The 24,318-nt window shown below is 45.7% G+C and overlaps 1 protein-coding gene across 4 annotated transcripts in view; it reads left to right on the forward strand.

Moving 5' to 3' along the window:
• Positions 1 to 7,936: 7,936 nt before the first annotated feature.
• Positions 7,937 to 24,318, forward strand: part of WDR37 (WD repeat domain 37) — a 537,887-nt gene continuing 521,505 nt past the window's right edge. For 2 of the 4 annotated variants that reach the window (XM_078663303.1, XM_078663304.1), the window contains exon 1: positions 7,937 to 8,271. The gene's annotated coding sequence lies outside the window, so the exon portion shown is untranslated. The remainder of the gene's footprint in view (positions 8,272 to 24,318) is intronic. The other 2 variants (XM_078663302.1, XM_078663301.1) reach the window with 2 other exon arrangements.

The raw sequence follows: 24,318 nt of genomic DNA on the forward strand, positions 1-24,318 counted from the left end.
TTAGAAAAAATTATTTAATAGGCACTGGCTGGTATCGTTAAAAGGGGTGAGGCGGAGGGCAAGAGCGGGTTACTAGTCTTGCTCTCCTGTGTGGGTCAACATGTTTCGGGGCGACATGCCCCTTCGTCAGGACCGGGTATATAGATCCCCCTGTCACTCACTAATGCGCTCCCACAGATAGAGAGTAGTTGTGTTGGATCAATGTGTATGAATTAACTTAATAGATACACGTGTAAAAAGCTCGGTCAGTAATACTGATGATATAAGCCTGAAAGGATAAGAACACAGGATATTAGAAAGAGCGCGGATCCCAATGCGCTTTACTAGTGAGTACCTGTATGGAAAGAAAATACAGAAAATGGGGAAGGAAACACACTTATGCTGTTTACATGGCACGCCAAAGATTTCTTGGGGGGACCAGGTTAGCCGAATATGGAAAGAGAAAATATGGGAGAGAAAATCCTGGGCGTATTGACTGGCAAGCCAAGGATTTTTTGCGAGGGCCATGTGGCAACAAAGGATGACTATAGAAAAAAATCATAGACACACATATATATACACACAACAATATAGAGCATCAGAAACTAGCAGTGAGATGCCTATCCAATCAAAATACATACTTTTTGAATGAGGAGACAGTGCCCCATGAGCCAAGCTGGGCGAAGGGTACAAAGGGTCCAGCTGTGGGGAGGAATGGGAAAAAGGCAAAGATAGTAACCCCAGGAACTAGATTAGCTACTTTTCACTAGATCAATTAGGGTGATGTATTCCAGGTCAGGACTGTCGGCTATGCCGTACTTACTCAACCCCCACACCTCAGTGCTTCCTCCTTCGTCAGTGGCTTCCGTGGTAATGGTAAGCCTGGGCGGGGCGGGTCTTTTATAGTCTGGCAGAGGCTTGTTAATTGAGCCCTAATTGATTAACTCGATACTGATGTGAGCGTTAGGTCGAGTAGTTAGGGCTAGTGACCAGAGCGGCCATTGTTAAATGTCCGTGGTCTGCTGGGCGGAGGTAGATTATTGCAAGGTTCTGTATGCCTTGCTCTCAAGGTAGGTAGTGGAAGGCGGGGTGCCGATCAGATTGAGAGGGTACCCCCTTGGTCCGCTCGGGTGCGAGTATTCGCGTCTATGCGGACTGGTGCGCATGCGCGGTGAAGTGTGTTCACTACGCGCATGCGCGATGGTGCAGCGTTCGGGGACTCTGTCCGCGCATGCGCGGGAGAGAGCTGTACTACTGCACTACTCGCCAGGAACCAGGCAGGCGAGCATCAGAAAACAAGTAATTGATATTGATACAGTGGAGCCTTTGGGAATGACAAGGACCTTCTGGCAAAAGAGCAACGGTGGGTCTATCGCTTGGGCACACACCTTACAGGATTAAACGATGATATTCCGTGGTCGCAATTTAAGGCATGATAAAACCGATGCCTGGTTACTGTCCGTGACTTGAATACAGTATCAAATTTAAAATAGATCACCACCTTCTCTTACCAGCAATCATAGTAACCTGCAAGCTGGTGCTGGCCTGCATGAATTGTAAATATGTATTATTACCTTTTTAATTGTGTGCTACATGAGAAAAAATCAGAGGTATTCCCTCTGAACAGCTGCTATCCAATAAGAGCGGCCACATTTTCCAACCCACTGAATGTTATGTGGAGCGTGACCAGTAAATATGTGGTTTGACTTTTATAAGAATAATGCATAGACACATGATAATCCCATGCTCCACTGTATCAATATCAATTACTTGTTTTCTGATGCTCGCCTGCCTGGTTCCTGGCGAGTAGTGCAGTAGTACAGCTCTCTCCCGCGCATGCGCGGACAGAGTCCCCGAACGCTGCACCATCGCGCATGCGCGTAGTGAACACACTTCACCGCGCATGCGCACCAGTCCGCATAGACGCGAATACTCGCACCCGAGCGGACCAAGGGGGTACCCTCTCAATCTGATCGGCACCCCGCCTTCCACTACCTACCTTGAGAGCAAGGCATACAGAACCTTGCAATAATCTACCTCCGCCCAGCAGACCACGGACATTTAACAATGGCCGCTCTGGTCACTAGCCCTAACTACTCGACCTAACGCTCACATCAGTATCGAGTTAATCAATTAGGGCTCAATTAACAAGCCTCTGCCAGACTATAAAAGACCCGCCCCGCCCAGGCTTACCATTACCACGGAAGCCACTGACGAAGGAGGAAGCACTGAGGTGTGGGGGTTGAGTAAGTACGGCATAGCCGACAGTCCTGACCTGGAATACATCACCCTAATTGATCTAGTGAAAAGTAGCTAATCTAGTTCCTGGGGTTACTATCTTTGCCTTTTTCCCATTCCTCCCCACAGCTGGACCCTTTGTACCCTTCGCCCAGCTTGGCTCATGGGGCACTGTCTCCTCATTCAAAAAGTATGTATTTTGATTGGATAGGCATCTCACTGCTAGTTTCTGATGCTCTATATTGTTGTGTGTATATATATGTGTGTCTATGATTTTTTTCTATAGTCATCCTTTGTTGCCACATGGCCCTCGCAAAAAATCCTTGGCTTGCCAGTCAATACGCCCAGGATTTTCTCTCCCATATTTTCTCTTTCCATATTCGGCTAACCTGGTCCCCCCAAGAAATCTTTGGCGTGCCATGTAAACAGCATAAGTGTGTTTCCTTCCCCATTTTCTGTATTTTCTTTCCATACAGGTACTCACTAGTAAAGCGCATTGGGATCCGCGCTCTTTCTAATATCCTGTGTTCTTATCCTTTCAGGCTTATATCATCAGTATTACTGACCGAGCTTTTTACACGTGTATCTATTAAGTTAATTCATACACATTGATCCAACACAACTACTCTCTATCTGTGGGAGCGCATTAGTGAGTGACAGGGGGATCTATATACCCGGTCCTGACGAAGGGGCATGTCGCCCCGAAACATGTTGACCCACACAGGAGAGCAAGACTAGTAACCCGCTCTTGCCCTCCGCCTCACCCCTTTTAACGATACAAGCCAGTGCCTATTAAATAATTTTTTCTAAACACCAGGCCAGGTATCTTTTAACTTCACTGTTATCACTCCTGACCCCACTGACACTCACTCCATCATCACTCACATAGTACTCACAAAAAGGTGCTCCGGCGTAGCCGCTTGTCGCAGCACTGCCCCGTCCCGCAGCGGGGGCGGGAAGACCCCGATGATGAAGCATGACACCAAGGGCCCTTTTGGTGTGTGAGGGGTATTTTAACACACTGAGTGTATTCCAACACCATCGGAATATATACTGAATATTTGTTTCAGGTGGTCTCTGTTGATTATTTATGTATTTACAAGCTGGCCTGCATCACACACAAAACCCTCCACTCTCCGGCCCCCAACTACCTGAACAACAAACTGGTAAGAGCAGGTCAAGCCAGAACACTGAGAAGCTCCAACTCACTCCTTCTCATTCCGCCAAAAATGAAAAAGAAAACCACCCAATACCGATCATTTTCTGGCAACGCTCCCAGGATATGGAACGCTCTCCCTGGAGTCCTCAGATGCAACCCCTCCTTCTCCTGTTTCAAAAGGGACCTCAAACTCCATCTCCTTAACAAATACTTTCCTGAACAACGTCAACTAACCTAGACCTCAATATTCCGAGTTGACTCCCATTCAAGGATTGTTGGTGAAAGGACTATGCTAATCACCTTGTTTTCTCTTTTTTTTTCTCTACCCCTCCGTTGCAAAGTTATTTATTGTTCATGCTGTATTCTTTATCCGTGGTTTGCTTACTTACTGTCAGCCTTCTAGGTAATGTAAGGCCCTTCTGTTTTCACAATGTGTATGTGAAGCGCTCTGATACCTATGGGTCTAGCTAGCGCTATACAAAACTTTTAAAATAAAAATAAAATATATAAAACTTGACAAAAACCTTTAACTGTAGTAAGAGAAAGAAAAATAAACTACTTTTTCCAAGCGGCGATAAGTGAAAAGACAAACTGACATTTGACCACCTTCCTTGAACAGACAGCAAATGTGTCAAGATAAAAACAAGATTTAAAGGAATATTTATTGCTCATTCACTTTCTGAATGAACAGAACACCTCTCCTTTCCAGATTGTGTTCTCTCGCCAAAGACTATTAGGTGCCAAAAATCCCTCAAACTCATAAAATCTGACTTGCAATTGTGAATGGGCGAGTCGATTTTGAGGCATGTGAACATTCTAAAGACATGTTCTGGTGATATGTTCTGACTAGGAATACTACAGCATGCAAACCTTAGTAATGCTCAGGCGCGGTGCGTCCATTGGGGCGTAGGGGCGTAGCCCCACTAAGCCCCATGGACCTACAGCGTTGTCACAAAGCCAAATACAGATATTTAAAAAAATCGCGCTATCTGCCGGCCAGGAAACGGGGAGACACCCGACTTTCCCGGAGTTCGCGGGGGGGGGGGGGGTGGATGGGCCTGCTGCAGCTGCGCAAGTGTATTTTTGGGCACAAACATGCCCGCGCATGCGCAGATTGTTTTCCTGTGAATTTCCCCTTAGAGAGGGGACCAGGGGGCGGGCCGCAGCCCCCGGGGTTACACAGGGCGACTGGGCGAGGAGTCATGGTGCCCCCCCAGCCAATCCTGGCGCTGGATTGTCTGGTCAGTCAACTCCTGTCACTTCAACCACTCTGCTGCCAATGGCGTAGGGCACACGGGCCGTGTTTTATGTGGAAATGTGTTTGTGGCAAATATACTGAAAAGGTGGTTCAAAAAAGGCATTGAGTTGTTACCACGGCGAGGTGGGGTGAGAGCGGAACACAAGTCCGGGAGCTCCGGACGCGCAGCTGAGCACTGTCTCTATCAGACACATTGCGCTCACAAGTAACACTAGGTTGCACAGAGCTGTTTTCGATGCACTAACAAGTAATGTGACAGAAAGAAAAGTCGGCAAAGGAGCTGAGGTATAAATTAAATGTCTGTGTGACTGCAACACGATATACAGGTTTAATAAATTGCTAATGTGCATGCTAAATTTGAGTTCCTTGAATGAGTCATTTATATAGGTGTATGAAATTTAAAATTCCCCAGGTAAATACAATACTCATTTTTCATTCAGTGATATTTACTTAGGGAAGTATTGTGTCTGCATCTACTGCTTTAGCATTGAAAATATACTTAACCCCTTGGGCACGGCCGCGATTCTGTGATGGGTGGATGGGTGGATGCATGAATGAATGATGGATGCAGGATGGATGCAGGATGGATGGGTGGATGGATGGATGGGTGCATGAATGAATGATGGATGCAGGATGGATGGGTGGGTGGATGGATGGATGGGTGGGTGGATGGATGGGTGGATGCATGAATGAATGATGGATGCATGAATGAATGATGGATGGATGGGTGGATGCATGAATGAATGAATGATGGATGCAGGATGGATGCAGGATGGATGCATGAATGAAGGATGGATGGGTGGATACATGAATGAATGATGGATGCAGAATGGGTGGATGGGTGGATGGATGGGTGGGTGGATGGATGGGTGGATGCATGAATAAATGATGGGTGCATGAATGAATGATGGATGCAGGATGGATGGGTGGATGGATGGGTGGGCGGATGGATGGGTGGGCGGATGGATGGGTGGGTGGGTGGATGGGTGGATGGATGCATGAATGAATGATGGATGCATGAATGAATGATGGATGGATGGGTGGATTGATGGATGGGTGGATGAATGAATGAATGAATGATGGATGGATGGATGCAGGGTGGATGCATGGATGGGTGGATGCATGAATGAATGATGGATGCAGAATTGGTGGATGGGTGGATGGATGCATGAATGAAAGATGGATGCAGGATGGGTGGGTGGATGCATGAATCAATGATGGATACAGGATGGGTGGGTGGATGGGTGGGTGGATGGGTGGGTGCATGATTGAATGATGGATGCATGTATGAATGATGGATGCAGGATGGATGGGTGGATGCATGAATGGATGCAGGATGGATGATGGATGGGTGGATGGATGAATGATGTATGGATGCATGAATGAATGATGTATGGATGCAGGATGGGTGGGTGGGTGGATGGATGGGTGGATGCATGAATGATGTATGGATGGATGCAAGGTGGTTCGGGCTCGCTCGCTGCGTTCGCTCGCTGCGGTGCAATATGCAAATTAGTTTACGCCCCACCACTTTCAAATGTCACCAGCCGCCCCTGGTAATGCTTAATGTTTTTTTCAGAACTGAAACATTGACAATTTCAATTCTCGCCTCAGCTCCACATCCTAATATCATGAGCAAATCAAGCAAACTTTTATATGTGTAAATAATGTAAAACATTGTGTTGCTCATATAAAACGCTCTAATGTCCTCGGGCCGAATTAACACTATATAACACCACTAAAAACAAAAACTCAGAGGCAAGGACACTCAAAAGGTAGTCATGCCTAGTGAAGCACGTGTTTAAAGGCATGCCCCATTCCTCCTTTACATCCCACTTAAATCAGTTGAAATAAAGCACGATTAAATGATTACGAGAACATGTTTGAGGTGAATTCATTTCTGAAATGGTACGTGATAGCACGATCACGACCCTACCTGGCGCACAGCTTTAATTTGGTAATATTTCCTCCTTTTCTATAGTTATCCGATTGTTCCAATTATTCCAACATTCCACAGTTTGTTTTAAATTGTTGAATTTATTTTCAAAAAGCCAACTTTCAAGAAAAACGATCTTTTGCATTCAGATTCATTTCATTTTACTTTATAGCTTTTTTTATAGTTCATATTCTGTATTTAACTTCATACAAGTATATATCTATAAGGATGATCGTTATGTACTTCAAATACATCCTTCACTTAATTCATTGGCCCGATGCATTTCGGGACCCTTGTCCCTTCCTCAGGGGCCTCTGTAAACAAAAAATTTTTATAAACATTAGTTGTTTCTCACAATTTTCTAGCTACTTAGTTTTTAACCTCTAAACATCAGCCACTATTACGAGGCCCCTGAGGAAGGGACAAGGGTCCCGAAATGCATCGGGCCAATGAATTAAGTGAAGGATGCATTTGAAGTACATAACGATCATCCTTATAGATATATACTTGTATGAAGTTAAATACAGAATATGAACTATAAAAAAAAGCTATAAAGTAAAATGAAATGAATCTGAATGCAAAAGATCGTTTTTCTTGAAAGTTGGCTTTTTGAAAATAAATTCAACAATTTAAAACAAACTGTGGAATGTTGGAATAATTGGAACAATCGGATAACTATAGAAAAGGAGGAAATATTACCAAATTAAAGCTGTGCGCCAGGTAGGGTCGTGATCGTGCTATCACGTACCATTTCAGAAATAATTGTTCAACTAAGGGAATGGCAGCCCTTAATTACCGAGCAGCACGCTAAAGAAGGAATCACAAACTACAAAACCACACAGAGAAGGTTTCTGGCAAACTTGAATAAAAGGAGTGCCTACGCCCTATCCCAAATCTGAGGTGAATTCATCCCATATCAGACTTCTGAAAGAAGCCAAGAATCCCAGGTGACGTCTTGCACTGCAAGCGGTCAGATCAGCGTACAGCGGAAAAGCATCGTCACTGCCGTTCCCACTACCCATTGGGTGAAGGCGTGGCGCCCGCATCCGTCTTCTGCCGTTCTTTACCCCGCCAGGTGTGTCTGAGTTGAGATCATCTATCCTGCTCGGAGCGCCAAAGTGGCATTTCGCTCTCGACCCTCTGCCTTCCCACAGTGTGACCGGCACCAAGAGAGACTTAGTAGCATAAGAGGAAGCTGCTGGATATCCACAACTTCCCCAACCCGAGGCCCTCCGTGTCGCACACCCCGAACTACTGCTCCTCCTCTCGCAAGTGACGTCACGACCATTGTATCATCGAGCTTTCAGCCAATGGCATATGGCGTCTGGGACGCGCAGCGTCTCGGGACCCTTGACGACGGCCAATAGGGGCAGAGTTGGGGGGCAGAACTTCCGGTGGACTGCAGGAAGTTTGAGAGAGTGTGTTATCCTGAGGCCGGATAGCCGAATGGTGGTGGAGAGCGGCTACTGGCGGTGTCAGTGCGCGGGTGGCAGCTGTTCGTTTGGGCAGCGCTGGGTGACACTTCAAGCTGCTCAAACGCTCCCCCGTACCGCGCCATCCTTCACTGTATCGTTTTTGCTGCCCTGCTCCCCGCGTTTGTTGCGCTGTAAGCGGCGCCATTTGAAAGAGGCCAGTTCCATCCTCTTCCCCGCGGCTGTTGGCAGGGACGGCGCCCAGTACTGCGGCAGATAAGGCTGGGAGGTGAGAGGACGCTTGCTGCGGGCTTTGTAGAGGTGGTCTATTCTTTGCAGTAGAGATTGTATGATGCTGTGGCGCAGGCTCTGCTTCCCCTTAGAAGCGGGTTTCTCACCAAGGCCAGGAGGACTGTAAATGAGTTTTTTTGGGTATCGGCTGGTTTCGCTTTCATTTACTTAGATTCTGTTTGGCACAGGAACTTTGACAGCTCAATGGATAAGGGATCGTAGTACAATACTGTTTGAGACCATGAACAATTCACCAACCAAACCTGAATCTAAACTCACATCTGATCGGCTCATTTTGGGGATCACACACTGAACCTTGTAGTTGGAAAACCTCTCTAAGCACATACTTATATGAAGAGAAATGGGACCCGGCATTTATCCCGAAAATGCCTGCTTCCCCTGAGGGGGAAAAAAAGACAAGCATTTGCAATGCAATAGGTCTTGCATTTGTTAGAGTTTGCTTTATTGGCATTGTAAAAATCATGTGAGCTGTACGACTGTGTTTGCAGTGTAGTGATTTTTTTGTATATATAAATAGTTGCATGTATTGTAGTATGATTGCGAACTCTAATGTTATTGTTACTTGGCAAAGTAAAAGTGGCATAAGATGCAACAGCCTGCCACTAAAAAGCTATTGGGGGAAATGAGGTAAACTGCAAGTGTCACAAATATTGAAGGAGTAATATATTAAAGAATTGAACTACAAGGTGTGCGAAATGGAAAACAACATTTACATCTAAGAAGAAATATGGTTAATAATGAACCGCCAAGGCTTGCACACAAATATTGAAGGCACATATAAAAGAATACAAATCTAATGCTTGTGCTATAGAGACGTTACAGTTTGGTAATAGAAAAACATTTAAAGTTAAGAACTCCTATATTAGCTACGCAACGCCGCAGCTTGCTTAGTAAATATGGTATGGCAAAGTAGAAACTTACATTAGGGAGACATAAAGGCAAACTAAATCGCTGTGTATCGCAAAATTAAAAGCGGTATGAAGTCTAACAGCCTGTTGTCCAAAAGCTATTGGACGTAATGCAGAGAAATGTAAATGCTTCTTTCGAAAAACAATTCCCCTTGGGTTTTGGTTTATTTTAAGCATCCAGATCCACACTATCATGCATAAACCTTAATATCACCCATTCACTAATTGCGTCACCAACCTTACATGAAAACCAAAGAAATTTGTTATGAAACATACAATATTTTTTATTTTTGCTTGTATTCTTTATCAAAATCAATAAAATAAAAACATTGTTTTACACATATATAAAAAAAGTGAGTTTTAGAAGAATGCATATATGATTTTCTACACTTTAAATGTCAACATTGGTTAAAAACATGATTTAAAAATGACCATATATGAAACTATTTCAATATAGTATTAAGCATCACATAAATGGAGATTCAAACTGCGCACACCAAGTGTATGGCACTGAACTTTATAACCCTGGTTCAGCACTATTCCAAAAATGTCTTTCTCCTAGTAGAACCAGGTAGTCTCTTGGGTGCACTTCGCAAAGCGACGTGTTTCAGAGGCATAAACTGATAGACCACCTTCTTCAGGCTTAGAACAACCATAAACGATCTCCCAACACAATAGGAAATCTAAATCATCAGTGGAATGGGGGATCGTACTCCTCCTCAACAGGTGGCATTATTGGCAGCAACAATCTCTCCCCTCTACAGGCTGGGCATGAGTGCAGTTAGTTTGTGGTTACTGGAAACTATGGTAAAACGTCCAGGAGTTTGGCCACTACTCTGCCTATCATATACGCATCATGAGTAGAATTTTATGGTTTCTATTAGAAATCTAGATGTATGGTTATCCCATTGAATTTCTTTTTGATTTGTCATTTACTTGAGCACATTATTTGGATCTCTTTGAGATAACCTGAGCCGTTTTTCAAGTTTATTGACATTCTGCATCTGTCTTACAAGTAATATAGTTTTCCTTTTGTCGGTGTTCTTAGCATTGTTGCTGGCAACAAGTAATTTGTCCTGGTATGTGCATAAAGATTGGCTTTTCTTCTGCCCCCAGCAGGAATCATAATGACTCCCAATGGAAGCATTGGAGTCGCAAGGAAAATCAAACCTACGTCAGCTATGGTATGATATAGTAGTTTATATACCTCAGCCAAATAAGCTGTAGCACCTCACCTTCATCCCCTTGCTCTGCTCCACTGTAAACCTAGTTGACCGCACCTGTCTACCAAGCCAGTCCTCTTTAAATATAATCCCTAGTCGCGTACATTGATTAGCCTCTACCCAATAGGTGTGCAGTACCAATGTGAGTTTTAGTTAGAAATTTGGTTTTCAGAAAAATCTCCTTCCTTTTTTTTTTTTTTTTTTTTTTTTTTTAAATATATGTTTACTGCAGATATGCTATTACACATGTATGCCATTCAGCAACTTTGTAACCAACGTTTGTGGTCCTTGGAACAGAAATATTTGAAGTACACAGCCATTCAGCCCACAACCCAGGGGTCGGGCGGCAATTTTCAAAATCTTAGCGCATGCATACGTTTCACAGTAATAGAACCAGTTCTCGCTGGCAGACGGAGGACTGCATCCGCTTTTCTTTTCACCCCCCAAATTCCCAATAAATAAGCTAAGACTATCCCTGGAGCTATCACTAACAGTTCTACTTTGTTGCTCCCTTCAGCTCTCCCTTCCCTCCCCCCGATCATGAGTGTTGGTGTGGGCGCTTACCAATCCGCTTGATACATCTCAACTGATTTATCGCTGGGTCAGCAAAACTACGCTATAATGGTAACCATCACGCATATGTGAGACCTACCCCTCCTCCTCTGTCAGCTGGCTGTCCTTCAAGGATTGGACCATGGTCTCCCAAGACCGAGCCACCTCCAGCGCCTTCTCGTGACCTGAGCGGGTGGCTTGCCGGAGCCGCACCACACTCTCGCAACTAGCCCACTTGCAGAACTCCCCTCTCCATCTCTCAAATGACGGGCCCTCCTTCGCCTTCCAATGCCAGGTAATCTCGCGTTTCGCCAGCAAAAGCCCTAAGTCAATACATTTGCTGGTTACCTTGGTCTTGGCCGTGTGTGGGAACCAGTGCAGTAAGCAGGTGGCCATGTCATACTCTGTGTCTATCTGCGACCATGTTCACAGAAAAATCTCCTTCATGTTCTCTTATAATAAAGTTGGAACCATCATTTTCTCATGTTAATAAGCATAGAGCTTGCACATATTCACGGATGCTGATTCGAATTGAGAAGTTTTCAGAAAATATATACTAGTGAATTTTGAACCAGATGTTTGATTTTGTAGTGCAGTCTTGCCAGGAAGAGGAGAATTTAAACTAGTGGATCAGAACATTTCAGTAACAAAAAAGTTTTTTTTTTTGTTATTTGTCATTGCCTTGCCACTGATGAATGGTATCATAGTGCCACGTTTCAAGAACTGGACTATGCGACAGAAAGAAGCTGAACCTTTTGTGTTTTCTTTTTTTCGAAAGATGACTTGCAGTGATCCTCATGGGTGGGGAAGCATTTTTTCATTGCAATGGCGCATTGAGTTTCTTTACATTAATGCTCACCGCATTGTTGAATCTTAATATCTCCATTGCCAAACACTGATGGTCCTGTATCTGAGTGTGGTCAGAGGTGACTCCCCATGCTCCAGTTGCTGTAAGAGATGGAGATTCGGTGAAAGGGCCAGAGGATAGGCATTATGGGGTTGACTATCTGATGACTTTGCTTTAGCTATTTCGCATTGGAGCCCATAAGGAAGGGCAGGTGTGAGTGCCGACTGTGATTTTATTCTGTTTCCTCCTTGCTTAACTCTCCCATCCATGAACTAGCGCCGTCTCCTGCCATTTCTGATTGTGCTCCTGTATCTTCACCGTATACCCTAGTTTTGAAGGTAGACTTTGATAACTTTGAAGCAGTACTATGCAGTCAGCCAGAGTATGGTAAACTATGCAATCAACAATGGGTCATTTAAAGACTTATGGGATGAAATGAGGACCATCAGCCTGAATTGTTCAAATACAATACCTAAATAGTTCAGGAGCTACGTTTTGCTTCTCGTATTTGGGAGTACTGTTTAATAAAACTTTCTCTTGGAGTCATATGGTTGCTAACAGATGCTTGTATTTAGAAAAAAAGCATTAATGCAATTTTTAGTTTTATTAAAACAACTAGCTGCCCGTCCTGACGTTGTCCGGGTATAAAAAAGATTTAGCCAAAGGACGGCAAACCTTAGCGAACGCTACCCCCCCGCTTTACAATGCAGCAGGCGTCTTAGAATGCACACGCCCACACACAACAACTCTGAAGGGCACGCACACCTCACGACGTGCACGAACGCTAATCTCATCACAGTGAGATTAGCGTTCATGCACGTTGTGAGGTGTGCGTGCTGTTCAGCATTGTTGTGTGTGGGCGTGTGCATTCTGAGACGCCTGCTGCATTGTAAAGCGGTGGGGGGGGGGTAGCGTTCTGTAAGGTTTGCCGTCCTTCGGGTAAATCTTTTTTATACCCGGACAACGTTCTCATGCTGCATGCGTCTCTGAACGCAGACGCCCACCCACACGCCCATCTTTTTTTATACCCGGACAACGTTCTCAGGCTGCATGCGTCTCTGAACGCACACGCCTACACTCGCAGAACACACACGCCCACCTCGGAGATGGCGATACTTCCAAGGGACTACTTTGTCAAACAACGTACTTTGCCCTTCTAAAGTATATGTTTTGCTGGTATATAGCCTATGTCCATCTGCTTACCCTGACATTTCCAATGCTGTATTGGGTGTTTTGATTGGCACTGTGGTTCCTGAGATTACCCACCTCAAATGTTTGGGTTCTCTCTCTTTATTATATTAGTATGGATTGGGCCCCAAAACACTTGACGTTATAAAAAAGATATATAGGACCAAAGCTACCTCTGTTGCGACATATGGAACAGAAGTATGGGGATACACGAACTCTGAGCTACTTCAATCAACAGACGCCACCTGTTTGAAAAAATGTGTAGCCCTCACTAGAAGTTGCTCCTCTCTTAACTGACACTGTGAGCTAGAAGTACCATACAACAAATGACCAGGTTCGCCTAGCACCAATTCTGCGGTGTCACTCAATATGGAGAAGGGAATCATTACTCTCAACTCAAAATATCATTAAGGATTGTCTTTCTCTTATAAGATGTCATGGATCTCGTATGTTCAACATACTTTTACTACTTTAGGTTTACAACATCTTTTTGAGTCCCCATCTACACGTGGGCTGATATCTAAAAAAATAATTACAAATACATTATTATGTGACTTGGAAAGAGTAAGATATGTATATAATAATAAAAAAAGAACTGTTCTAACTTATTTGAACATACCGGTTATCCCGGAGGGAACAGCCTCCTTTCTGTCATTTGTAACAAATCCTCAGCATTTATATGTACTGTTAAGGTTTAGATTACATGTTATTCCATGTATGTTGGACTATCCCTCTGGTATCTACTTGCATCAAGCTTTGTCTTTTTGCCAATGTGATGGAGTTTCGACCCTAACCAATCTACATTTTTTGTAAACACTAGGCACTTTATCAGAAAAACTTTATAGTTCCACTCATGCGCAAATATAATTTTAGGCAGTGTTGATTAACGTTATATTTCTTGCAAATGTTACAGGATCCGTATATCTGTTATTCAGTAGCATCCTTCTTATGTCTAGTGATAAAAGCAAGAAGGCTTATGAAGTAATTATGAAACATCTATTTTTAAGCCTGTGTTTTTATCTGACCTATTTTACTGCTTCTTGTGTATGATATTTTTTTGAAAAATTGTGCTCAGTGCTTTTATGATCTATGTGTTTTTTAGATTGATTAAAGTATTTGGAATAGAATTGAACTGACTTTAGCTGCCCTTCAGTTGAAAGCACTTTTCCTTGAATTGGGAGTCAGGGCTACTAATGGCCGTACTAAATCCGATACCAAGGGGGAATACACTTTTAACAACCATTTGTCCAAAAGGCGAATTGATTACATCCTCGTTGACCTAAGATTGTGGTCCAGAGTGGATGACATGGAAGTACAGGAAAGAGTGACCATAACCCCCTGTGTCTTACTTTGCTTGCTTTGTTTGTATATAATTGGCCCTGGAAGACCATCTAGTATTCACAATGTTGTGTATACATCTGATAGACGTCACCCTAAATAAAACCCTATTCTGAAGCCAGAAATCTTGTCAAACATCAACAAAGATGTCCAGGCAACTCTGAGTACCATTGCAAAAAGTATGGAAAAGGAGGGTGGCCACTTAGACTTTAGTGATTTGCATAAAGTTTTTTTTTCGAGAGGATTGCAGCTTATGTTTTAATTTCACCTACCCCTTAAGAAGAAGCCCCCCCGAAAAAAAGGCAATTGATGGTTTAACAGGGAGTGCAGGCAACTGAGGGGCACACTCTGGTTAGGACGATCAAGTTGAAATACCCATCTATGATTGCTGCCATCAAAAAGGAATATCAACATTCATGTTGAATGCAAATGAGGAGTTGGACAGTAAAAGATGGCAGGAGTTAGCGGAAGCGTGTTCATCCAGAGACTATTCATGCTTCTGGAAATTGGTTGCCAGTGGTGCGAATCCCAGGGTGGGAAAAACGCAAAATCATGTTCCACCCTCTCACTGGGTTACCCGTTTTGCTGCCCTGTACCTTGAGGAGGTTGTCTGAGCTACCAAAGGCACCCCGTTGTATAGTAGCCTCCAGAATTTCACCCCTCTCCTGTTTCTAGAGAGAATGTACTAGACTCGCTGTCCACATTTGCAAGAGGAATGACTTCAGGCCCAGGCGGTCTACCTCTTGATTTGTTTGTTCACTATATTGATGCCTGGGCTGACTGTATAGTAGCTCTATCAAATGCAGTTGCGCTGGGAGCATCCATTCCTGAACAATGGCAGAGCGCAGAAGTTGTACCAGTATATAAAAAGGGCAACAAGTCTTTACTGGTTAAATAAAGATCCATAAGCCTTATTGATTGTGTTAAAAATGTCTTCTCTCGTTTGGTTCTACTAAAAATCCAAACAGGATTCAGAGCCAAGACCTCTACGGTAGACCAGGTCTTTCGGTTTGTCCTAATCTTTAGGTTTCGACTGGCCGAAAGCTGCGCACTGCGCAGCTTTTCGGCGCAGCCGAAATCTTATGTCTACAGTAAGTGGCTTGGGAATCCGCCCTCTGTTCCATTGGCTAGCTCCATAAATGGAGGCTAGCCATTGGAACAGAGATCTGTCCGTCAATTGCGGAGCAGATTCGGGGGCGTTCCCGAGAATTTTAGGCTTTCTGCTCACGTCATGCGGCGGTGGGCGGATCTTTTTTTTTTTTCTTTCTCGTCCTGTTTTGGTCAGTTTCAAAGTGTCCTTTGCAGGAGTGGGCTGCGAGATTGAAGTTGCCAGGATGCGGTGGGCTTTGCGATTTCTTTCCTTGCAGGTAAGCGGCATTTTTCAATATTTTTTCTATCCAGTTTTCACCCCCCTCCTGCTGTCCGTGTGCCCGTTAACCCGCCCCCCCGCTGTCCGTGTGCCCGTTAACCCGCTCCCCTCCCGCTGTCCGTGTGCCCGTTAACCCGCCCCCTCCCACTGTCCGTGTGCCCGTGCTTCTTGTTAAACAGAGCCTGAGGCCCATGCGCCATCCTTTCCACTAATCGAATAGCGCCCTTTAAACAGCACCAACAACATACCTACTTTGTCCTGCTCCTAATCCTTAGGCGCTTTAATCCCCCATCTCGGTTACGTCATTCTGTATTTTGTTGAATCCTCCGATTGTTATCGTACTCCAGAAGTTTCCAAGCCATTAACCTGGTAAAACATCCTTACTGTGCATGTCAAAATCCTTACTGGGGTTTGCTGTCTAGCAACTAGAGGAAGTTTGTTTTGCTCTGGGAGCCATGTAAGTGTAATCACTTCTTTTCTTCCCCCTTGCATCACTCACTGTCTCCAAAGGGGCTCCATTTTCCCCCCAGAAGGGGCCACTTCAGTGCCCCACACGCATCGCTGCCTTCTGGTTGGAAGCCTGGGCACGTGCTTCTACTTGGCAGCAGAGTGTGTTCTGGGGTTTGTAGTCCTCGTGCATTTCCAAGCGGAGGGACACACCCGACTGTGTGAAAGGGGTTCCCCGCCATGTTAAAGGGCGCCCTAATTCAAGCCTGCAAGTCTAGTTGACGCTTGTGGTCTGGAAGTCCACCCTTCAGAAAAGGAGGGGGCGATGCCGAACCAATCCACAAATGCATCTGTGCATACACAGTACACACTGTTGACTGTCTGGGGCGGGTGCTTGTGACTGAGGTGCTGATTGGTAATTCAATAAACTAGGTGGTGAAGTTATCTACACATTTGCATCAGAACCACTTCCAGGTGGGAGGTGGTGTTCAAAGGCTTGGGACGCGCCTCCCCGCTCCTTGACCCCCCTCTCCGCCACCGCATCAGAACACGGAGTCATTTATATAGCACTGATATAGCGTGTACTACCTCCGAGGAGGCATTGCAATCGCAAAACACTAGAAATAACAAATGAAATCGGTTTACGAAGTCAGATGGGATAAATCGCTTACATGTTTGTAACACGTGGATATTTCAATGGTTTCCTTGAAAGCACAAAACTAACCTAACTAAAACCACTGGATTACCCACTAACCGTGTGTTCCGGAGCAGCTAAACTATTTAGCGCCTCGTTAGGGTAGAACGCGCTCTACTGATGCAATTACAATACAATAAATAACTCCACATAGCCAGCTAGCGTAAAAACGTGCTCTGCTAATAGCAGCTCGAATGACTTGGCTGTCATAGGGACCCAGGCACCCGCAGGTTTAACACATGAATTTAATTTTACCAACAACATATTACTCGTGTCATTTTTCTATATATTTCCAAATATCGTTATGTTTTGGAGTTGCAGACTATTTGCCGTAGCTGGAGCTTTTGGAAAGTATCCTTCCAAACGAAAATAGGCAAATGGAAGTGAGCACTCGTTTACTAACCATTTCCTTTCAGAAAGCAGGACTCGGGCCGTCTGCACATCCGCCGCATCCCTGGAGATAATGCGAATAAAGATGGGGGCGCCCCCGCCTGCCTCGGGCGGTTTCAATTTCAATCCATCACCATCGGAAATCTGCTAAAGGGGCCGACCCGTCCCCTCCAGGGTTTGAACACTGTGAGGGGTGGACATAACGTGCTCCTGGGGGTGACGTACTAGGGCTGGGCAAATATCGTCCTAATGGGCGTGACGCACCAGGGCTGGACATATATCGCCCTCGTGGGTGTGACACACCAGGGCTGGGCATATATCGCCCTCGTGGGTGTGACACACCAGGGCTGGGCATATATCGTCCTAGTGGGAGAGACTAGGGCTGGACATATATCGTCCGCATGGGTGTGACACACCAGGGCTGGGCAAATATCGTCCTCGCGGGCGTGACACACCAGGGGTGAACATGCATCGTCCTCTTAGGCGTGACACACCAGGGCTGGACATATATCGTCCTCGTAGGCGTGACACACCAGGGCTGGACATATATCGTCCTCGTAGGCGTGACACACCAGGGCTGGACATATATCGTCCTCGTAGGCGTGACACACCAGGGCTGGACATATATCGTCCTCGTAGGCGTGACACACCAGGGCTGGGCATATATCGTCCTCGTAGGCGTGACGCACCAGGGCTTAGCATATAACGTCCTCCTGTTTGTGACACACTAGGGCTGGGCAAATATCGTCCGCGTGGGTCTGACACACCAGGGCTGGGCAAATATCGTCCTCGTGGGTGTGACACACCAGGGCTGGGCAAACATCGTCCTCGTGGGTGTGTCACACCAGGGCTGGGCATATATCGTCCTCGTAGGCGTGACACACCAGGGCTGGGCATATATCGCCCTCGTGGGTGTGCTAGGGAGTGCTAGGCAGTGCAGAGTGACTAGGGAGTGCAGAGTGACTGCAGAGTGACTAGGGAGTGCAGAGTGACGAGGGAGGGCTGGGGAGTGCTAGGGAGTGCAGAGTGACGAGGGAGGGCTGGGGAGTGCTAGGGAGTGCAGAGTGACGAGGGAGGGCTGGGGAGTGCTAGGGAGTGCAGAGTGACGAGGGAGGGCTGGGGAGTGTCTAGGAAGTGCAGAGTGACTGCGGAGTGCAGAGTGACTGCAGAGTGACTGCGGAGTGCAGAGTGACTGCAGAGTGACTGCAGAGTGACTGCAGAGTGACTGCAGAGTGACTGCAGAGTGACTGCAGAGTGACTGCAGAGTGACTGCAGAGTGACTGCAGAGTGACTGCAGAGTGACTGCGGAGTGACTGCAGAGTGACTGCGGAGTGGCTAGGGAGTGACTAGGGAGTGGCTAGGGAGTGGCTAGGGAGTGCAGAGGAGTGCTAGGGAGTGCAGAGTGACGAGGGAGGGCTGGGGAGTGCAAGGGAGTGCAGAGTGACGAGGGAGGGCTGGGGAGTGCTAGGGAGTGCAGAGTGACGAGGGAGGGCTGGGGAGTGCTAGGGAGTGCAGAGTGACGAGGGAGGGCTGGGGAGTGCTAGGGAGTGCAGAGTGACGAGGGAGGGCTGGGGAGTGCTAGGGAGTGCAGAGTGACGAGGGAGTGCTAGGGACTGCAGAGTGACTGCAGAGGCTAATGGCAATGTAAATGACAATGCCATTTATTTATCTGTTTTCAAAACCAACACATAAATACAAATTTTGTCATTTACAATGCCAATAGCTCTAACTTTTCCAAAGGCGAAACCATTGCATTGTAAATGCTTGTTTGAAGACTGTTTTGATCACCTTTGTTGATCTAAAATCTGCCTTTCACCTGGTTCTGCACTTGAAGCTGTGGCAGGTCTTGAAGGCAATGGATATGCCTCACAATAATCTGCCTCTAGTGATTAGGCTACATGAAAATAACTTCGCCCTGGTGAGATGGAGGTCACAGGGCCAACTGATATGTTTATACTGCTATGTTAGTAGTTAAATAAGAGAAGCTTTTCATTTCACCTTTCATCATTCTGATGAGCTAAGAAGACTTATCAGCAATACAGCCTACTTTATTTTGTGTATTGTTATTTGGAGAGGAGAAACTCTGACGTTTCTTATGGATTCTCCTTGTTTCTGTGCCTGACGTTTCAGATAAGGTAAAAGAAAAGTGTGAAGAGCTACAAATAGGAAAATAGCAAGGACACAGCTGTTACTAGCATAATTCGAATAGGTTTCCATGTGTGAAGGGTTTTCATGAAATTACTCTGCCGTGAACTGTTTCAGCAAAAGTGTAGTAAAACTTTATTTTTATACGCTTACCCTCCTTAGTACTCTAACCGTACTGGGCCCTTTACCATTAGACAATCTGCAGCACTTCAATATACCACAGAGGAAATGATCCTCTGACAAATCTTTCTTTGCTAATTATCTTGCTCAGTAATTTTATGCCAAAACTCTAGCCAAAGACAAGGATGTAAACCTTTGTTCAAGGAACCCGGGCATACCCTCAGGTGGTACTTCCAGTTTTGCTTAAACAGATATGGTCTCATCTTTCTTTACTAACTACTGCAGTGCTTTGAAAACTTTTATTTAAATCAATTCTGTATTCAGAAATGATTTCCTTCAATCTAGGAAATGTTATTCTCACACAATTCACATCTTCGGCAATCTCAAACAATGACTGAGCAACTCTTATGACCTAGTCAACCAATCCCTGAGAGGCTTTACACTAACCGACCAATCACAGTGCGGCACGCTATGACATCAATCTCGCTCCTCGCGCAGCTCACCCTCCTTCGCAATCTTCTCCCGTGCGTTTTTCTCTAAGCAAAATGACAATACAATGCAAGAAACAAATAAAACGGTCTGCTCCACTAAAGGATGGTCACTCTCTCAAGGTAGTTAAACTTTTCTATACTCATTTGTTTCAAATAAACCATTGACCAGTGGGATTTCACCTTAATTGATGTTATTTCCTGTGCACCTAAGATCAGTCATACCAATTGTTCACCACTAACGTACAAAGAAAACCCTAACCAAGGTGTTGTCGACTACATTGCATGACCAACACCACACAACAGCAGACAAAACATCAGACCACTTGCTCAATGTCTTCTACACTAAGACAACCTGTAGGTAAATATCTCAAGATCTTAGGCCATGACAGACCCGTTTACAACTTCAGCTTTGCATAAAGTACCACAATCATACATGCACTGTCACCAAGTGGACTTAAACCACTCCACTCGGCTCAATAAAGCACAACCAATAAAAGAAACACACAATCTTAAGCAATAGCAACGCGCATCCCTATTAATATCCACACTCCTTTGCCACTCGTCGACTTTATCCATAGTGGTAATCCATCAGCACTCCACCAACACTACTTTTTGCTGAACCAAAATGTATGGACTTTGCGGACTTCAGCAAATGACTATTTATGGCACCCTAAATCTCACTTCACTAGGCAGAACCATAGCTCTGCCACAAGATTTGTTGCAGCTGAAGCGCGGTAATTTTTTTATTTTTATACGTTTACTCTCCTTACTATTCTAACTGGACTGGCCCTTTACGATTAGACAATCTGCCGCACTTCCATTTTCCACAGAGGCAATGATCCTCTGATTAATCTTCCTCCACCAATAGGAAGTGTGGAAATTAGGGTAGCCAAACACCATGATAGCTGTCCAATGACTATCATTAATTGACAGCCAACTCACAAATTCGAGATCAGATTTAGGTACACCACTCTTAAAACCATGCTGTAGAAATAAAGAATAGCAACAGTAAGACCCAACCTCCTGAAGAAGTTTTTTTTTTTTTTAATATGTTTTTATTGAAATTAACAACAAACGACAAGACATAAAGTACAAGGCAAAAGTACAGTGATAATGATTCTGGGTCCAGGTGGGAGCAGCTCCGAACATTACAAAACGTACCGTGTAATGAAAAGCAATAGTGGGGGGGGGGGCAGCGAAGAAACAATGCAATACATACAGTCAATACAAAACACTGGGAATGCCCATTAGGGGGACAAGGGGACATCAAAGGTAGTCATGTGGGCGAGTACATATATTTCCACGATAAGCATTCCAGTGTGACCAAATTCTGTTCCACTTCCGGGGTCTGCCCCTAGACAAATATACTGTCTTTTCCCTAAACATGCACCAGTCCATATTCTCCTTCCACGCCAGTACTGTGGGCGGGCTGTGGGAGCCCCATAGCTGTGCAATATCCCTCTTAGCAATCATGTTGCCGAGGGTCGCCCAGCAAATCTGAGAAGCATTATAATCGTTGGGTTCCCACACATTCAAGAGACAGCGCCGGGCCTCGGGTAGAAGCGGAACCCCCGTGACATTTTCCATAATCGCATGCACTCGGGACCAGAAACCAGACACTTCGGGACATTCCCACAAAATGTGAAGTAAGGTGCCAATCACACCGCAGCCACGCTTACACAGCCCATCCAAAGAATAACCCATTCGAACCAGACTCGGACCGGTGACATACACACGGTGAAGGATCTTAAGTTGGACAAAACGAAGGCGGGCGGGTATGGCAACCTCTTTAGGCGAGAACAACGCAGACTGCCAGTCCTCGTCGTCCAGTTCCAATCCGTCGGCAATCCATAAAGCCCTGCGGTGCGCAAGCAAGTCAATTCTGGTGTTGATCAGTTTTTTTATAAATCAGTGAAATTGTACAATCAGGGACATGGCCGTCCAGGATACGGTCCTCGAGAGGCGAGGATTCGGGAATAGCAGTTCCCACAGCAAAAACTGACAGCAGGGCATGACGTACCTGATCATATCTAAAGAATTCCCTGTCTCCAAGCTCATATTCCGTCTTGAGCACCTCAAAGGACTTCACATTTCCCTTAGTCCAGAGGTCACCCACCTTACTTAGACCAATCATGACCCATTTATCAAAACCTTTCGTCCGCCATAGATTGCCCAAACCTTCGGAAGCATACAATGGGGTCGCACGCGTCCACCTATCACACCATCCCAAGGCCGCATTCGCATCGTGCCACACTCGTACGGCGATATTCGTTGGCCCGGTCAACGTCCTATGAGGCCCCTTGGAATATAGCGCTCTATTAAAATTCCCACCGGGCAAGAGGTGCTTGTCCATGGCAAAGGCCGGGGAAGGACCAGGAGCGTAAGTTGCGTGGTTAACAGCACTTAATTGAGAAGCCCAATAGTAGCGCTTGATATCTGGGAGAGCAATCCCTCCATCGTACCACGGGAGCGTGAGCTTAGACAGAGCAATTCGCGCACGCCCGTCCCAGATCAGCCGCCTCTGCAGGTGCTCCACTTCACAAAAATAAACGGACGGAGTGGGGTCAAAAAAAATTCTGGAGTGCATACAGAAATCTAGAAAAGAGCCGCGCGACCCAGTGGCGACAAAGGCAACTGCCGCCATCGTGCAGCGTCAAGCTTGAGCCGGTGAAGAGGGGGTAGCAAATTGCGTTCATAGCGAACTGCGGGATCTAAGGAAACATAAATCCCCAAGTATTTAAAGCCAGTGTCAGCAATTTGAATCGGATATCTACGAGGAAGCGGAGAAACATAGAAGCACAATTTAGTCCAATTAATGATGAGACCTGAGTTCTTCCCGAAGGAGGTCCGAACATCAAAAAGCACATTAAGGGATTTCTGGGGGGAGGTAAGATATAAGAGGATGTCATCCGCATATAGCGAGATTCGGTCTTCAAAGTCGGGAGTCCACCTAATGCCTTTCATTGAAGGCTCCCAACGGAGCCACTCCGCCAACGGCTCCAAAGCAAGGGCAAAAAGCAACGGGGACAGCGGGCAACCCTGCCGGGTGCCACGCCCAAGCGGAAAGACACCGGAGACCTTACCGTTAACAACCACCTGGGCGAGGGGCTTTCCATAAAGAAGCTTTACCCAAGCGATGAATGTCGGACCAAACCCAAATTTAGAGAGAGCCGCCCAGAGATAAGGCCATTCTATAGTGTCAAAAGCCATAGTGGCGTCCAAGGAGGCCAAAATGGCCGGCTCAGTAAGAGTCCCAGCTCTCGCGAGAACTCCGTGAAGTCTCCGGAGATTAAGGGCGGTATTCTGGTGTGGAATGAAGCCGGACTGGTCCGGATGGATCAATTCACTAATCACCGTAATCAACCGATTAGCTAGCAATTTTGCAAGTATCTTGGGTTCGGCATTCAATAGTAAAATGGGCCGATACGAGGCGCAGCGATCACGTGGCTTACCCTCTTTGTGGATTACAACGATGGTAGCCAGTCGCTGATCAACGGGGAGGGAACCAGAATCAAAAGCCTCAATGAACATATTCCTTAAGTAGGGCGCCATTTTGTCGGGTCGGAGCTTATATAGTTCGACGGGCAAACCATTAGGACCCATCGCCTTGCCAGAACGAAGGGAACGTATGGCAACAGCGACTTCATCTATGGTGAAAGACGCATCCAGTAGGGCTCTATCGTCATCAGAAAGGCGAGGCAACGTTATGTCTCGCAGCAACAAGTGGGAATCCCCTCGTCCCTATCACTGACCGAGGCGGATACGGTTCGGAAATGATCAACAAAGCACTCAACAATACCAGCTGGGTCAGTAACACGCACCATCCGGCCTTTCAATCACAGGGACGACACGATTCACTCTCGCTTTCTTGTCCAAACATGCAATCAGTTTACCAGCCTTGTCGCCCAAGTCATAGATCCTGCCCTGTTGCTCTCTATTCATCGCTTTAGCTGCGTCGGTAACAAGGGCCCTATAATCAGCTTGTTTCAAACTGAGGGAATGCAATTTAGAACGAGTAACATCAACTTCAAGATCACTCTCGAGCACAGTTATTTCAGTTTCGATTCGCACAAGCTCCTCACATTTCGCCTTCTTGGAAGCAGCAATCAAAGATAAAGAATGCCCACGAATAACAGTCTTGAAGGCCTCCCACAGTGAAACAGAAGAAGAAACAGACTCCTCATTTTCATCGAAGTAATGGTCAATGGATTTCAGCAGTGCAGAGCGGGTTTTAGGATTGCGAAAATACCAGGGATTTATAGGAGCCACTCTACCCTCGCCACCCACTCCGGCCTCGACACAAAGCCACAGG

This window comes from Lissotriton helveticus, chromosome 10 (genome assembly GCF_964261635.1).
Source record: "Lissotriton helveticus chromosome 10, aLisHel1.1, whole genome shotgun sequence".
Lineage (NCBI taxonomy): Eukaryota > Metazoa > Chordata > Amphibia > Caudata > Salamandridae > Lissotriton > Lissotriton helveticus.